This window comes from Aegilops tauschii, chromosome 2, assembly GCF_002575655.3.
Source record: "Aegilops tauschii subsp. strangulata cultivar AL8/78 chromosome 2, Aet v6.0, whole genome shotgun sequence".
NCBI lineage: Eukaryota > Viridiplantae > Streptophyta > Magnoliopsida > Poales > Poaceae > Aegilops > Aegilops tauschii.
The window spans coordinates 500,307,861-500,322,733 of record NC_053036.3 but is presented as its reverse complement, the minus strand read 5'-3'; positions in this window follow the sequence as shown (position 1 = coordinate 500,322,733).

Genomic DNA, 14,873 nt, shown 5'->3' with positions numbered 1-14,873 from the left:
CGCCTCCCACCTTCCGCCCGGATCGACCGCGACGTCGTACGTCCAAAGACAGCGATGAAACGGAACCAAATATGCGTCGAAAATGAAAGAAACGGAGCCAAACCCATAGCTGCAGACATGATGCTGAGTGACACATAAACTAGGGGAGGCTGGAAGTCTAATCAGCAACATCTCACATCTCGTGGCAGGCCCCCCCACCGGCCCTGGGCCCCACGGCGCGGCCCGCCGACTTTCTGGGAGCAGGACTTTTCCCTTATTTTCAGTAGTTTTTTCAGCTCGCCACCATGTTCTTAGAAAAGAAAGACCTCTGTCTGTTTTATCGTTCACGCATCGCATGTAACCATGTGTTTGCTCAGTTGCTCTTCCTATCGGAATTAGAATGTGATTGCTCAGTTCTGCCAAGCAATGAATCCGGATCACTAGAGGTTGAGCGTTGCTCTTCTTTGAATTGGCCGGCTAACGAGGGGTCCTATGTGTCATAATTTTTGTCCGAGGCGAGGCGAGATGGGCATAGATGAGATCCAGAGTCGGCAAGGTTGAACGGGTCGATGGCAACAGCAGCCCGCGTTTGACCTGACCACCAACATCACCACGCCATAACCGGTGCCCCCCATGTCTAAGGAATCACACATTGACTAATCACAAGGAGCAATAGAGTAATGCCCATCGATTTGGAATCCCGTCAGCAGCAGCAACCATTTTTTTTACCACGAACTACAGCACGTTACGGCGGTACTTTTTCTTAGCTGCATACTACTTAATTGAACGAGGAACATCTTAGTTTCCCCGCCAAAAAAAACATCCTACTTTTAGATGAATATAAATTACCATTGTGCAGAGGCGAGTAAAATACTGCCATAGAACATTGTATTAGAGAGTATAATATGGTTGCGCATGAGCTAGCTCATTATGGTTGTGCTAACAACCCTACTCTTTGGGTGGTAACACCGCCTGATTTCCTGTTAAGGTTTTTAGCGGATGATGTAAGCGTTATTTGAGTTTAATAAAGCTAGCCATAAAGGCCTTCCCATCAAAAAAGAAAAGAAAAGAAAATAACGTCGTTTCGTTTATTCCCAGTTGACATACCACGAGGAATGTTCCTCATGTGGAGGTCATATTTTGTAGGCGCGATTTTTTTATTTTATAAAAGTAAACTATACTTCAGATATCATACTCCTACTTGTGACAGCAAGTATTCCATTTAAGAAATTGTCACCAACATACTACCTTGGTTACCAAACTTACTGGTACAATGTAGCTCATTTATTGCATCAATTTTTTTCTTTGAGTAAAAAATAATGTAGCTATTAACTAAATTTTTCTATGAAAATATCAAATGCCATATATTAAGTAGCACAAACCCTTAGAAAAAGCTCTTACAAAAAATTCAAAATACATCCAAATCCTTGACGACACCATATGATCTTTATCAATCTTAATCCATAGTCACCTCAATGTCCCTTCAGTCGTCTCCATAGATTATACTAGACATACACCATATGATCTCGTAAATTCCCAAACTTCGGTATAACATGAACAAGATTTAATCCATAAAGAAACTCATAATCAGAGATACATCATATAATTCAACACATCATCAATGCCCAAGATCACAATCATGGTGCAATTCATATGATCAAAAAAGAGAGATTGATGACACATATCTATTGTTTACAAACCCCAAGCCTCGAGGGTGGATGATATTGTCAAGCTTTATGCATTAGCCAACACAGCAAAAAATGTGAACTAATGAAAAGGGCTAGGCAATTCATATATACACTTCAACACTCACTTTCACATGTGACGCGGAAGTCAATGCGTAACTAGCTCACAGGTATGGCTCAAGTGGCCTATATGTCGACAGAGAGGGGGCAACATCAATTTTTGGATAAATTTTGAAAGCCAAGAATTGAAATCAAGACCTTAGGCTCTGATATCGTATTAAGCTTCATGCACTAGCCAGCGCAACCAAAAATATAAACTTATGAAAAGGGCTAGACAATCCACATGTACACTTCATGTAACGCCCCGAGACCGACGCTCCAGATGCGTTCCATGTTTTGCGTGTCAGCTCTGTTATTTATTTGTTTGTTGCTTTCATCATCGCATCATTCGCATTGCATCGGCACTCTGTTGCCGTCATTGTTTTCAAACTTGCATCCCCTAGTAGTTGCCGCGCCCCCCCTTGCTTTCGTTGACCGTTTCAGACCTATCGAATTTTCGCTTCCCTCTTGACCGTGACCGCCTAACCCCTCCTTGCGCAGTGCATAGACCCTTCTCGCGCGCGTTCGAAACCTTCCCCGAACCCGACCGGGGCAGTCGTCACCGTTGGATCCGGATCATCCCCAAATATCCTCTAATTATCTTCGGTTTCTCTTTTGGACTCCCTAACCCATTAATTCCGGACCGCCCGATCGCAATCGAAGGATCCAAATCATTCCCCTTTCGTATATATATAGACCCCTAATCTAAATTTGGACAAACCCTATTTTCTAGGGATCCTCCTCCCGCCGCCACTCTCTCTGGTTCCCCTCGGGATCACCAGCGAACCAACCAGCGCCTCCCCTGGTCTCCTCCTCGTTTTCCCCATCGACCCAATCCCCTAGCGCCACCACCTCTCCCTCGGGATCCCTCCCGATCCCCTTGAATCCACCAACCAAAATGCCACCACCCACTCCAGATCGAGAGGAGCTCGATCTCGACCTCGCTCCCGACCAGTGCCTCCCCTCGCGTTCGGCCCATGTCAGAGCTCGTCGTCGCCGGCCACCCAAACAACAACTGCAGCCCCGCCGCCGGCTGACCGAACCAGCACCCGCGCCAAGCCTCCTGCCCCAGGGACGCGCTGCCTCCCGAGCTCATCCTTCTGTGGATCCCCTCGATCCCCTGCCTTGCCGCGTCTGCCTCCTCACCTCGGCCCCGAGCGCCACCCCCGTCGACGGCCTCGCCGGAGCAGCGCCGCCGAATCAGGCCAGCTCCTCGCGCCCTGCTTCCCTTCCATCTCCTGATGTTCGTCTTCCCCTGCTCTTTTTCATATCTCTCTCTCTGTTTATGAGCACAGGAGGTGTGGAGCATCGCGCCGTCGTCCTCGGTCGTTGCCGCCCGCCGTTGTTCTTCACCGGATCCGGCATCCCCGGCCCCTGATCCGCTCCTTCTCCGCCCTCCCGTGGAGCCCGGTCGCGCCAGGTCCCACCAGTGCATCGCCAGCCGCTGCCGTTGCCTCTGCTTCGAGCCCTACCGCCCGCTGCCTCCTCTGTATCGCCGAGCCTCGCCCGTTCCAGTGCCGCTCTGCGTTGACCGGTCCAGCGCCAGCGTGGACGAGCGCCACTCGCCTGCGCGAGGCCACCTCTGCTCCCGCTGTAGCCCAGCTCCCTCTGCCGCCAAGGCCCAGCGGTGCCTCCCCTTGGCCCGTCACCGCGATCCCCAAGGCCCAGTTCCCTGTAGCCCAATGTGAGCAACTCCCCTCAGCCCAGTACAACTCAGATTCGGCCCATGTATTTTTTTCCTGCGCTGCGAATTTGTCTAATTATCCAGAGAGCTGCCTGTTTTACAGAAAAACCCTCCATGTTCATGCATTTAATATCTCATAAACCGTGCATCAGATTAAAATACTTCTTATATAAAAAATGTCTAGAATTTCATCTAGTTTCATAATATGCTGCTCTCATCCAGGTTTAAAATGTTTAAACTTGCTGTTTATTTAATTTGCTTAAATGCCATGTTAAAATGATTTATTTCATAACTAATTAACCGTAGCTTCGAATTTAATAAACTTTATATGTAAATGGGGTAGAAAAATGCCTAGTTTAACTTGGTGCACTCTATTTTTCTGTTTAACAACATTAAAATTGTGTTTATGGCAGAACAGTACCAAATCTAAAATATGCATGTGGGGATTTTCCGGAATTGTTGTTTGTTGTTCCGGCCTCATTTAAACTTGCCTAAATAGTTAGTTTATTTATGATTCACCTCTTGCCATGCTTAACCACAGTTAATATTGTTGGGTACATAAACGGGAGAGAACTAAATAATTGATGTGGTGTTTCGTCAATATGCAACTCGTTGCATATTGAGCTCCACTTAATTTGTAGTGTTGTTTGTTGCATTTGCCATGCAATGAATCATTAAACCGGACATGCATCATACTTGATTTTGCATCATGCCATGTGTATGTGGTGGTTGTTTACTATGTTGTTTGTTTCTTTCCGGGTTGCTTCTCTCGTTAGCTTCGGTTTCGTTCCGGAGTTGTGAGGATTCGTTCGACTACGTCCGTTTGTCTTCTTCATGGACTCGTTCTTCTTCCTAGCGGGATTTCAGGCAAGATGAACATACCCTCGAAATCACTTCTATCTTTCCTTGCTAGTTGTTCGCTCTATTTGCTATGCCGCGCTACCTACCACTTGCTATATCATGCCTCCCATATTGCCATGTCAAGCCTCTAACCCACCTTCCTAGCAAACCGTTGTTTGGCTATGTTACCGCTTTTGCTCAGCCCCTCTTATAGCGTGTTAGTTGCAGGTGAAGTTGAAGATTGCTCCATGTTGGAACATGTTTATGTTGGGATATCACAATATCTCTTATCTTAATTAATGCATCTATATACTTGGTAAAGGGTGGAAGGCTCGGCCTTATGCCTGGTATTTTGTTCCACTCTTGCCGCCCTAGTTTCCCTCATACCGGTGTTATGTTCCTTGATTTTGCGTTCCTTACGCGGTTGGGTGATTTATGGGACCCCCTTGACAGTTCGCTTTGAATAAAACTCCTCCAGCAAGGCCCAACCTTTGTTTTACCATTTGCTACCACCTATCCCCTTTTCCCTTGGGTTTTGCAGACTCAAGGGTCATCTTTATTTTAGACCCCCCCGGGCCAGTGCTCCGTCGAGTGTTGGTCCGAACTGAGCTGCCTGCGGGGCTACCTTGGGGAAACTTGAGGGCTGGTTTTACTTGTAGCTAGTCTCATCCGGTGTTGCCCTAAGAACGAGATATGTGCAGCTCCTATCGGGATTTGTCGGCACATCGGGCGGCTTTGCTGGTCTTGTTTTACCATTGTCGAAATGTCTTGTAAACTGGGATTCCGAGACTGATCGGGTCTTCCCGGGAGAAGGAATATCCTTCGTTGACCGTGAGAGCTTATAATGGGCTAAGTTGGGACACCCCTGCAGGGTATAAACTTTCGAGAGCTGTGCCCGCGGTTATGTGGCAGATGAGAATTTGTTAATATCCGGTTGTAGAGAACTTGACACTCGACTTAACTAAAATACATCAACCGCGTGTGTAGCCGTGATGGTTTCTTTTCGGCGGAGTCCGGGAAGAGAACACGGCTTTTGGGTTATGTTTGACGTAAGTAGGAGTTCAGGATCACTTCTTGATCATTACTAGTTGACGACCGTTCCGTTGCTTCTCTTCTCGCTCTTATTTGCGTATGTTAGCCACCATTTATGCTTAGTGCTTGCTGCTGCTCCACCTCACTACCTTTTCCTACCCATAAGCTTAAATAGTCTTGATCTCACGGGTGTGAGATTGCTGAGTCCTCGTGACTCACAGATTCTTCAAAACAGTTGCAGGTGCCGAGGATACCAGTGCAAGTGATGCTACCGAACTCAAGTGGGAGTTCGATGAGGACCTTGGTCGTTACTATGTTTCTTTTCATGTTGATCAGTAGTGGTGCCCAGTTGGGACGATCAGGGATCTAGCATTTGGGGTTGTCTTCTTTTCTTTTGGTTCTGTAGTCGGACCTATGTGTGTACTCTGATTGATGTATGTTTTATTTATGTATTGTGTGAAGTGGCGATTGTAAGCCAACTCTTTATCCCATTCTTGTTCATTACATGGGATTGTGTGAAGATGACCCTTCTTGTGACTAAACCACAATGCGGTTATGCCTCTAAGTCGTGCCTCGACACGTGGGAGATATAGCCGCATCGTGGGCGTTACACTTCAACAGACAAGTGTTCAACGTATCTATAATTTTTGCATGTTTCATGCATATTATCCGTCATTTATGCAATGTTTTGGGAGTTTAATTAAAACTAACATGTTAATTCAATGCCTAGAGTCAATTCTTGTTTTCTGCTACTGTTGTACTTCACGAAAATAAAATATCCACGGACCTTGGAAAAAATGGAAACATCCAGAGGAGCTTATAATGCCCCAATGGGCACCGCAGCAAAGGGGCAAGCCCGGGAGAGGCCATGGAGCCCGGATGCTCACCCTAGGTGCCAAGTGGCCCAGGCGCCGCAGCTAGTCAGGTGCCCCATGGTGCTCTACCTTTTCCATCGTGCTTAATATACCCATTGGTCCTTCATCGTATTTATCGGCCATTTTTCCTCCACTGATACTTTGCGTCCCGAGGCAATCTTCGTTCCAGCCCTGAATTGGTACTCTGTCGGAGGGGAAATTCAATGTCTTCATCAAACTCGATCATTGTTTCTCCAATATGACTTGTGAGTAGTCCACCCTCGACACTATTGGTCCCTGGTAGTAGTCTAGATATAATCTCTCCTTTTTTTGACCAATTCAACCATATGAGCTGCCTATTATGATTATGATCCATGTGATATAAACCTAGCGGTGATGGTGATCATGTGATGAATTATTTGTTTAAGTTCAGATTGTTTGATGTCCTATGTTTGGTTTATAGATGCATAATTTTCTCTGATTATGTGTTAATGGGGGCGAGAGTATAGACAAGGAACAATGTGTCGTAGCACGACTTGGACGAATACTACCTGATGACCCACAAGTATAGGGGATCAGTCGCAGTCCTTTCGATAAGTAAGAGTGTCGAACCCAACGAGGAGCGGAAGGAAATGACAAGCGGTTTTCAGCAAGTTATTTTCTGCAAGCACTGATATTTATCGGTAACAGATAGTTTGGTAGTAAGATAATTCGTAACAGGTAACAAGTGTAACAAAGGTGCAGCAAGGTGGCACAATCATTTTTATAGCAAAGGATAAGCCTGGACGAACTCTTATATAAAGCAAGCGCTCTCGAGAACACATGGGAATTATTGTCAAGCTAGTTTTCATCATGCTCATATGATTTGCGTTTGTTACTTTGATAATTTGATATGTGGGTGGACCGGCGCTCGGGTTTTGTCCTTACTTGGACAAGCCTCCCACTTATCATTAATCCCTCTCGCAAGCATCCGCAACTACGAAAGAAGAATTAAGATAAATCTAATCATAGCATGAAACATGTGGATCCAAATCAGCACCTTACGAAGCAACGCATAAACTAGGGTTTAAGCTTCTATCACTCTAGCAACCCATCATCTACTTATTACTTCCCAATGCCTTCCCCTAGGTCAAAATCATGGTGAAGTGTCATGTAGTCGATGTTCACATAACACCACTAGAGGAAAGACAACATACATCTCATCAAAATATCAAACGAATACCAAAGTCACATGATTACTTATAAGAAGACTTCTCCCATGTCCTCGGGAACAAACGTAACTACTCACAAAGCATGTTCATGTTCAAGATCAGAGGGTAATAAATATCATTAAGGATCTGACATATGATCTTCCACCAAATAAACCAACTAGCATCAACTACAAGGAGTAATCAACACTGCTAGCAACCCGCAGGTACCAATCCGAGGTTCTGAGGCAAAGATTGAATACAAGAGATAAAGTAGGGTTTGAGAGGAGATGGTGCTAGTGAAGATGTCGATGGAGATTGACCCTCCCTCGATGAGAGGATCGTTGGTGATGACGATGGCTTCGATTTCCCCCTCCCGAAGGGAAGTTTCCCCGGCAGAATAGCTCCGCCGGAGCCCTAGATTGCTTCTGCCCAGGTTCCGCCTTGAGATGCCGGTGTTTCGTCCCAAAAGCTTCCTTATGATTTTTTTCTATGTCAAAACCCTCCATATAGTAGAAGATGGACACCGAGGGCTGGCCAGGGGCCTACAAGCTCAGGGGGCGCCCTGGGGGGTAGGGTGCGCCCCCCACGCTTATGGCCACCTGGTGGGTCTCCTTCTGTTGTTTCCTCACCCAATATTTTATATATTTTAGAACAATTCTCTGTAAAGTTTCAGGGCATTTTGAGTCATTGAAGCAATTGCACTTTATCATAACATCGAAAAGAGTCAATATAAGAGCTATCTAGCAAGTCTACATACTCAATCATCTCTTAGTCTTTCATAATCGCTAACACTCACGTGATACTTATGAGATCAAAGCTTCAGTCAGATACATAGAAAGATAGGGGCTTATAGTTTCGCCTCCCAACTATTTACCTCAAGGGTAATGTCAACAATAATAGTTTATGATCTCCTATATCTGAGTGGATATATTTGTCCGGATCTCTCCCCAACACATAGTGCTTGCCAAAAAGAAAAAGTATAAAAGGAAGGGTGAAGATCAGCATGACTCTTGTATAAAGGTAGGCGATAAAATAAAAGATAGGCCCTTCACATAGGGAAGCAGAGGTTGTCATGTTCTTTTTGGTTGGATGCACGAAATCTTAATGCAATGGAACATCACTTTATATTGCCACTTGTGACGGAGAACTTTATTATGTAGTCCATCGCTTTTATTTCTTCCCCATCACAAGTTCGTATAAAGTTTATTTTCCTCACACTAAAAGGTCATACATATTTAGAGAGCAATTTTTATTGCTTGCACCGATGACAACTTACTTGAAGGATCTTACTAAATCCATAGGTAGATATAGTGGACTCTCATGGCAAAACTGGGTTTAGGGGTTTATGGATGCACAAGTAGTATCTCTACTTAGTGCGGAATTTTTGGCTAGCATAGGATGAGAAGCAAGCTCAACATGTTAGAGGATCCATGACAATATAATTTCTATTCGGATATAAGGAACACAACTCATTATATTGTCTTCCTTGTCCAAGATCAACTTATTAGCATATAATATTTAATGAGCGCTCACAATCATAAAAGATGTCCAAGATAATATATTTATATGTGAAAACCTCTCTTTCTTTATTACTTCCTATTAATTGCAACAATGACCAATACTATGTTTGTCAACCTCAACAAATTTTAATCATCATACTTCTTATATGTGAAGTCATCACTCTCCATAAGATTATTATATAATCTTTTATTTATTTTTATTCCTTTTCTTTTCCAAGATCGAAGCAAGAAAGCAGAGCCCTTACTCAAACTACTCTTTATTATATAACTCTCACATTCGATTACATTGATAGATCATAAAGCAAGAACTTAAAGACTAGAACATACTAAAACTTTTATTCTACTAGATCAAGACTAAACCAAAAGGATCAAACTAGGATAAACGATAATGATAAAGAAGTGATGGTGATACAGTACCGGGGCACCTCCCCCAAGCTTGGCAAAAGCCAAGAGGAGTGCCCATACCCATGTACTCAAGTCTCCTTCTTCGGTGGTGGTGGTGCAATCGATAATGTGGGAAGCTTGTCCTCCGTCTTCCAAGACATAGGCTCTCCATCATAAAAAGATGAACGAGTCTTTGGAATCCTTAAATCTTCAGCCAAACTCATCCTCTTAAATTTGTATTCATACTCACAGTTTTGATTTTGCAGGTCATTGATCTGGGCCTGGAGATGGTCAGTTTTCTCATGAAGCTTGAAGATGGCCTCTCCAATATTATCATTGTCCAGCTTGCGATCACGGGTAATTTCTGTGATCCTGGAGTGGTTAGCGTTGAGTCCATGTTCCACCATCCCTTGGCACTTGAAGACTTCTTGCTCCACCGCTTCGAGCCTCGCGTCCACACTTCCGGTCCTCCTTGGCCCTTGAACATCCCGGATGTGAAGTACCCCCTCACGCATCTCCATGGTATGAGGGTGTTTCATCACCTCCAGAAGATAGGGGTTGATGACCTTCTCATAGAACTTGTCCTTGGGGGTGCTTGGAGACGTCATGGTGATCTAGATCTGTCAGAAAAATAGCTTGAAACAATAACATAGGATTTTGTTGCGATACCATGGTCAAAACCTTCGGGAGATTATATAATGAATTTTTCCCGTGCAAAACACATAATTTGGGAGAAAACAAAGTCCGGAGGGCACACGAGCTGACCATAAGCTCCGGATGCACGCCCAGGGGGGTAGGGCGCACCCCCCAGGCTTGTCGCCTGCTTGTGCACTTTTCGGACTACTTTTGTTTTCCTGATTTTTTAAATATTCCAAAACGGAGTAAAATTGCCTTTGGGAAAATTTTGGAGTCGGTTTACTTACCGTATCACATACCTATTCCTTTTCAGGGTTCTAGAGCGTTCTGGAACGTTTCCTTTATGTACTCCTCGGGTGTTATGGTATGAATAATATTAGTTTCAACATTTGTGGGCATACCTGAGATATAATGTTTGATTCTTTGCCCATTCACCACCTTCGGGTTGGTGCCTTCGGCGTTGTTGATCTTGATAGCACCGGAGCGATAAACTTCTTCGATAACGTAAGGACCTTCCCATTGGGAGAGAAGTTTTCCTGCAAAAAATCTTAAACGAGAATTGTATAGCAAGATATGGTCACCTACATTAAATTCCCGCTTTTGTATTATCATGCCATATCTCTTAACTTTCTCCTTAAACAGTTTGGCATTTTCGTAAGCTTGGGTTCTTCATTCATCAAGTGAGCTAATGTCAAATAACCTCTTCTCATCGGCAAGTTTGAAATCATAGCTGATCTCTTTCATTCCCCAATAAGCTTTATGTTCTAGTTCAAGAGGTAAGTGGCATGCTTTTCCATAAACCATTTTATATGGAGACATACCCATAGGATTTTTATACGCGGTTCTATAAGCCCATAATGCATCATCAAGTTTCTTAGACCAATTCTTCCTTGATCTATTAACAATCTTTTGCAGGATCAATTTAATTTCTCCGTTGCTTAATTCTACTTGACCACTAGACTGAGGGTGATAAGGAGATGCAATTCTATGGTTAACATCATATTTAGCAAGAAATTTACGGAAAGCACCACGAATAAAGTGTGAACCACCATCAGTCATTAAATTTTAGGGACTCCAAACCTCGGGAAAATAACTTCTTTAAGCATTTTAATAGAGGTGTTGTGATCATCGCTACTAGTTGGGATAACTTCTACCCAGTTAGTAACATAATCAACAGCAACCAAAATATGAGTGTACCCATTAGAGGAAGGAAAAGGTCCCATATAATCAAATCCCGAAACATCAAATGGTTCCATAACAAGTGAATAATTCATAGGCATTTCCCGGCGTCTACTAATGTTACCAATTCTTTGACATTCGTCACAAGACAAGACAAACTTACGAGAATCTTTGAAAAGAGTAGGCCAATAAAAACCAGATGTAATACCTTGTGTGCAGTTCGGTCTCCCGCATGGTGTCCTCCATAAGCTTCGGAGTGACACTTGCGTAGGATTTGTTCTTATTCATTCTTAGGTATACAACGTCCAGTAACACCATTTACTCCTTTATAAAGGTGTGGGTCATCCCAGAAGTAATGTCTTAAATCATAGAATTTTTTTTTGTTTTGTTGGTATGTGAAACTGGGTGGTATAAATTTAGCAACAATATAATTAGCATAGTCTGCATACTAAGGAGTATTACGAGAAGCGTTTATTACGACGAATTGTTCATCGGGGAAACTATCATCAATAGGTAGAGGGTCATCAAGAATATTTTTAACCTAGACAAGTTGTCTGCTACGGGGTTCTCAACTCCTTTCCTATCAGTGATATGTAAATCAAATTCTTGTAGCAAGAGGACCCACCTAATGAGTCTAGGTTTAGCATCTTTATTTTCCATAAGGTACTTGATAGCAGCATGATCAGTGTGAATAATTACTTTGGAATCAACAATGTAAGATATGAATTTATCACAGGCAAACACAACTGCTAAAAATTCTTTTTCAGTGGTAACATAGTTTCTTTGAGCACTATCTAGGTTTTTACGAGCATAATGGATAACATTTAATTTCTTATCAACCCTTTGTCCAAGAACAGCACCACCAACAAAATCACTAGCATCACACATAATTTCAAAGGGGATGTTCCAATCAGGTGGTTGAACAATAGGTGCAGAAATTAAGGATTTCTTAAGTATTTCAAAGGATTCTAAACAATCATCATCAAAAACGAATGGAACATATTTTTGCAAAAGATTAGTAAGGGGCCTAGAAATTTTAGAGAAGTCTTTAATAAATCTTTTATAGAAACCAACATGACCAAGGATACTTGTTATACCTTTGATATCTTTAGGACACGACATTTTCTCAATTGCGTCAACTTTAGCTTTATCAACCTCAATACCTTTTTTGAAGATTTTATGCCCCAAGACAATACCTTCATTAACCATAAAGTGACACTTCTCCCAATTCAAGACAAGATTTGTTTCTTCACATCTCTGCAAAACTCGGTCAAGGTTGCTTAAGCAATCATCAAAAGAAGTTCCGTATACGGAGAAATCATCCATGAAAACCTCAACAATCATTTCACAAAAGTCAGAGAATATAACAGTCATACATCTTTGAAAAGTAGCAGGTGCATTACATAAACCGAAAGTCATAAGTCTATAAGCAAAGGTACCAAAAGGGCATGTAAAAGTAGTTTTTTATTGATCCTCTTGTGACACCGATATTTGGGAAAAACCAGAATATCCTTCTAGAAAGCAAAAATGTGTATGTTTTGATAGTCTTTCTAGCATTTAATCAATAAAAGGTAAGGGATAATGATCTTTCCTAGTAACTTTGTTTAATTTTCTAAAATCAATTACCATTCTATAACATGTGCTAATTCTTTGTGGGATAAGTTCATTTTTATCATTAGGCACAACAGTAATACCTCCCTTCTTAGCGACAGAATGAACATGACTTACCCATCTACTATCAGCTATGGGATAGATTATGCCTGCTTCGAGAAGCTTTAATATTTCATTTCTTACCACTTCTTTCATCTTAGGATTTAATCGTCATTGGTGATCAACAATGGGTTTAGCATCAGGCTCCATATTAATTTTATGCTAACATAGAGTGGGACTAATGCCCTTAAGATCATCAAGAGTATATCCAATAGCGGCACAGTGCTTCTTCAGAGTTCTCAATAATCTCTTTTCTTCATGTTCTGAAAGGTTAGCACTAATAATAATAGGATATATCTTCTTTTCATCAAGATAAGCATACTTCAAAGTATCAGGTAATGGTTTAAGCTCAAAAACAGGATCACTCTTGGGTGGTAAAGGGTCTCCAAGAGTTTCAACAGGTAAATTGTGTTTCAAAACAGGCATCTGTTTAAAGAATATCTCATCTATTTCATTTCTTTCATTCATATGCATATCATTTCATGGTTTATCAAATATTGTTCTAGAGGATCAGTAGGAGGCACGAAAATAGAAGCAAGACCAGTAATTGCATCCTTACTAGGTGACTCTTTATCACGAGGTTGTCTACGGAATTTGGATAAATTAAACTCATGAGACACATCACTGAAGCTTACACTAACAATTTTCTTTCTCACAATCTATCTTAGCATTAACAGTGTTCATTAAAGGTCTACCAAATATAATGGGACAAAAATCATCTTGTAGGGAACCAAGAACTAGAAAATCAACAGGGTATTTATTTTCCCACACAAGATTTCAACATCTCTAACAATCAAAAGTGGTGTGATAGTATCTCTATTAGCAAGTTTAATAGTAACATCAATGTCTTCTATTTCAGCAGGTGCAATATCATTCATAATTTCTTGATATAAGGTAAATGGAATTGAACTAACACTAGCACCCAAATCGCATAAACCATGATAACAATGATCTCCTATTTTAAAAGAGACAACAAGCATGCCAACAACAGGTCTATGTTTATCTTTTTTCATTGCACAAATAAATAACATGCCCATCAATATTTTCAACCAAGAGATCTTTAACGATAGCAACATTAGGTTCAACTTTAATTTGTTCAGAGGGTGTAGGTGTTCTTGTATAACTCTTATGAATCATAGCTGGAACTTTAGCATGTTCTTTTATCCTAATAGGAAAAGGTGGTTTCTCAATATAAGAATCAGGAATAACCGGATCAACATTATAAATAGTGGTTTCTTCCCTAGCTTTAGTGGGTTCTACTACTTTACTTCAATGGGAGGATGATATTTAAACAACTTCTCCTTAGGGAGATCAACATGAGTAGCAAATGATTCGCAGAAAGAAGCTACTATCTTAGAGTCAAGTCCATATTTAGTGCTAAAATTTTGAAAAGCATTGAATCCATAAAAGTTTTAACACAATCAAATTCAAGCTTTATACCTGACTCCTTACCTTCGTCGAGCTCCAAATATTCGAAGTTGCGTTTAATTCTTTCCAAGAAGTCCCATCTGAATTCAATAGTCTTCTTCATAAAAGAACTAGTATAAGAAGTATCGAGCATGGATTGATCATTACGAGAAAGCCGAGCATACAAATTCTAAATAATAATTTCTCTTGAGAGCTCATGATTGGGGCACGAATATAACATTGACTTACGCCTTCCCCAAGCTTGAGCGATACTTTCTCCTTCATGAGGCCAAAAATGATATATATAATTCCGATCACGATGAACCAGATGCATAGGATAAAACTTTTGATGAAATTCCAATTTCAATCGGTTGTAATTCCAAGATCATCCACAAAGATTAGCTGCATATCAGGATGTAGTGTTGCATCTCCTGCATAAGGATTAGCTAGCAGTTTCCCTATCATACCTGAAGGAATTTCATAATAAATATTTTTAGTAGGTGCAGTAGGTTGAGGAGAAACACTTTGTTCTTCTGGTCGAGGTGAAGATACCCTGAACAAGCCCCTCAAAGGATTGTTTTCCATAGTGACAAGTGACAATAAATATCAGCACACAATATAAGTTTTTCCTTACCAAATTCCACTCACCAAAGGCGTTTCACTCCTCGGCAATG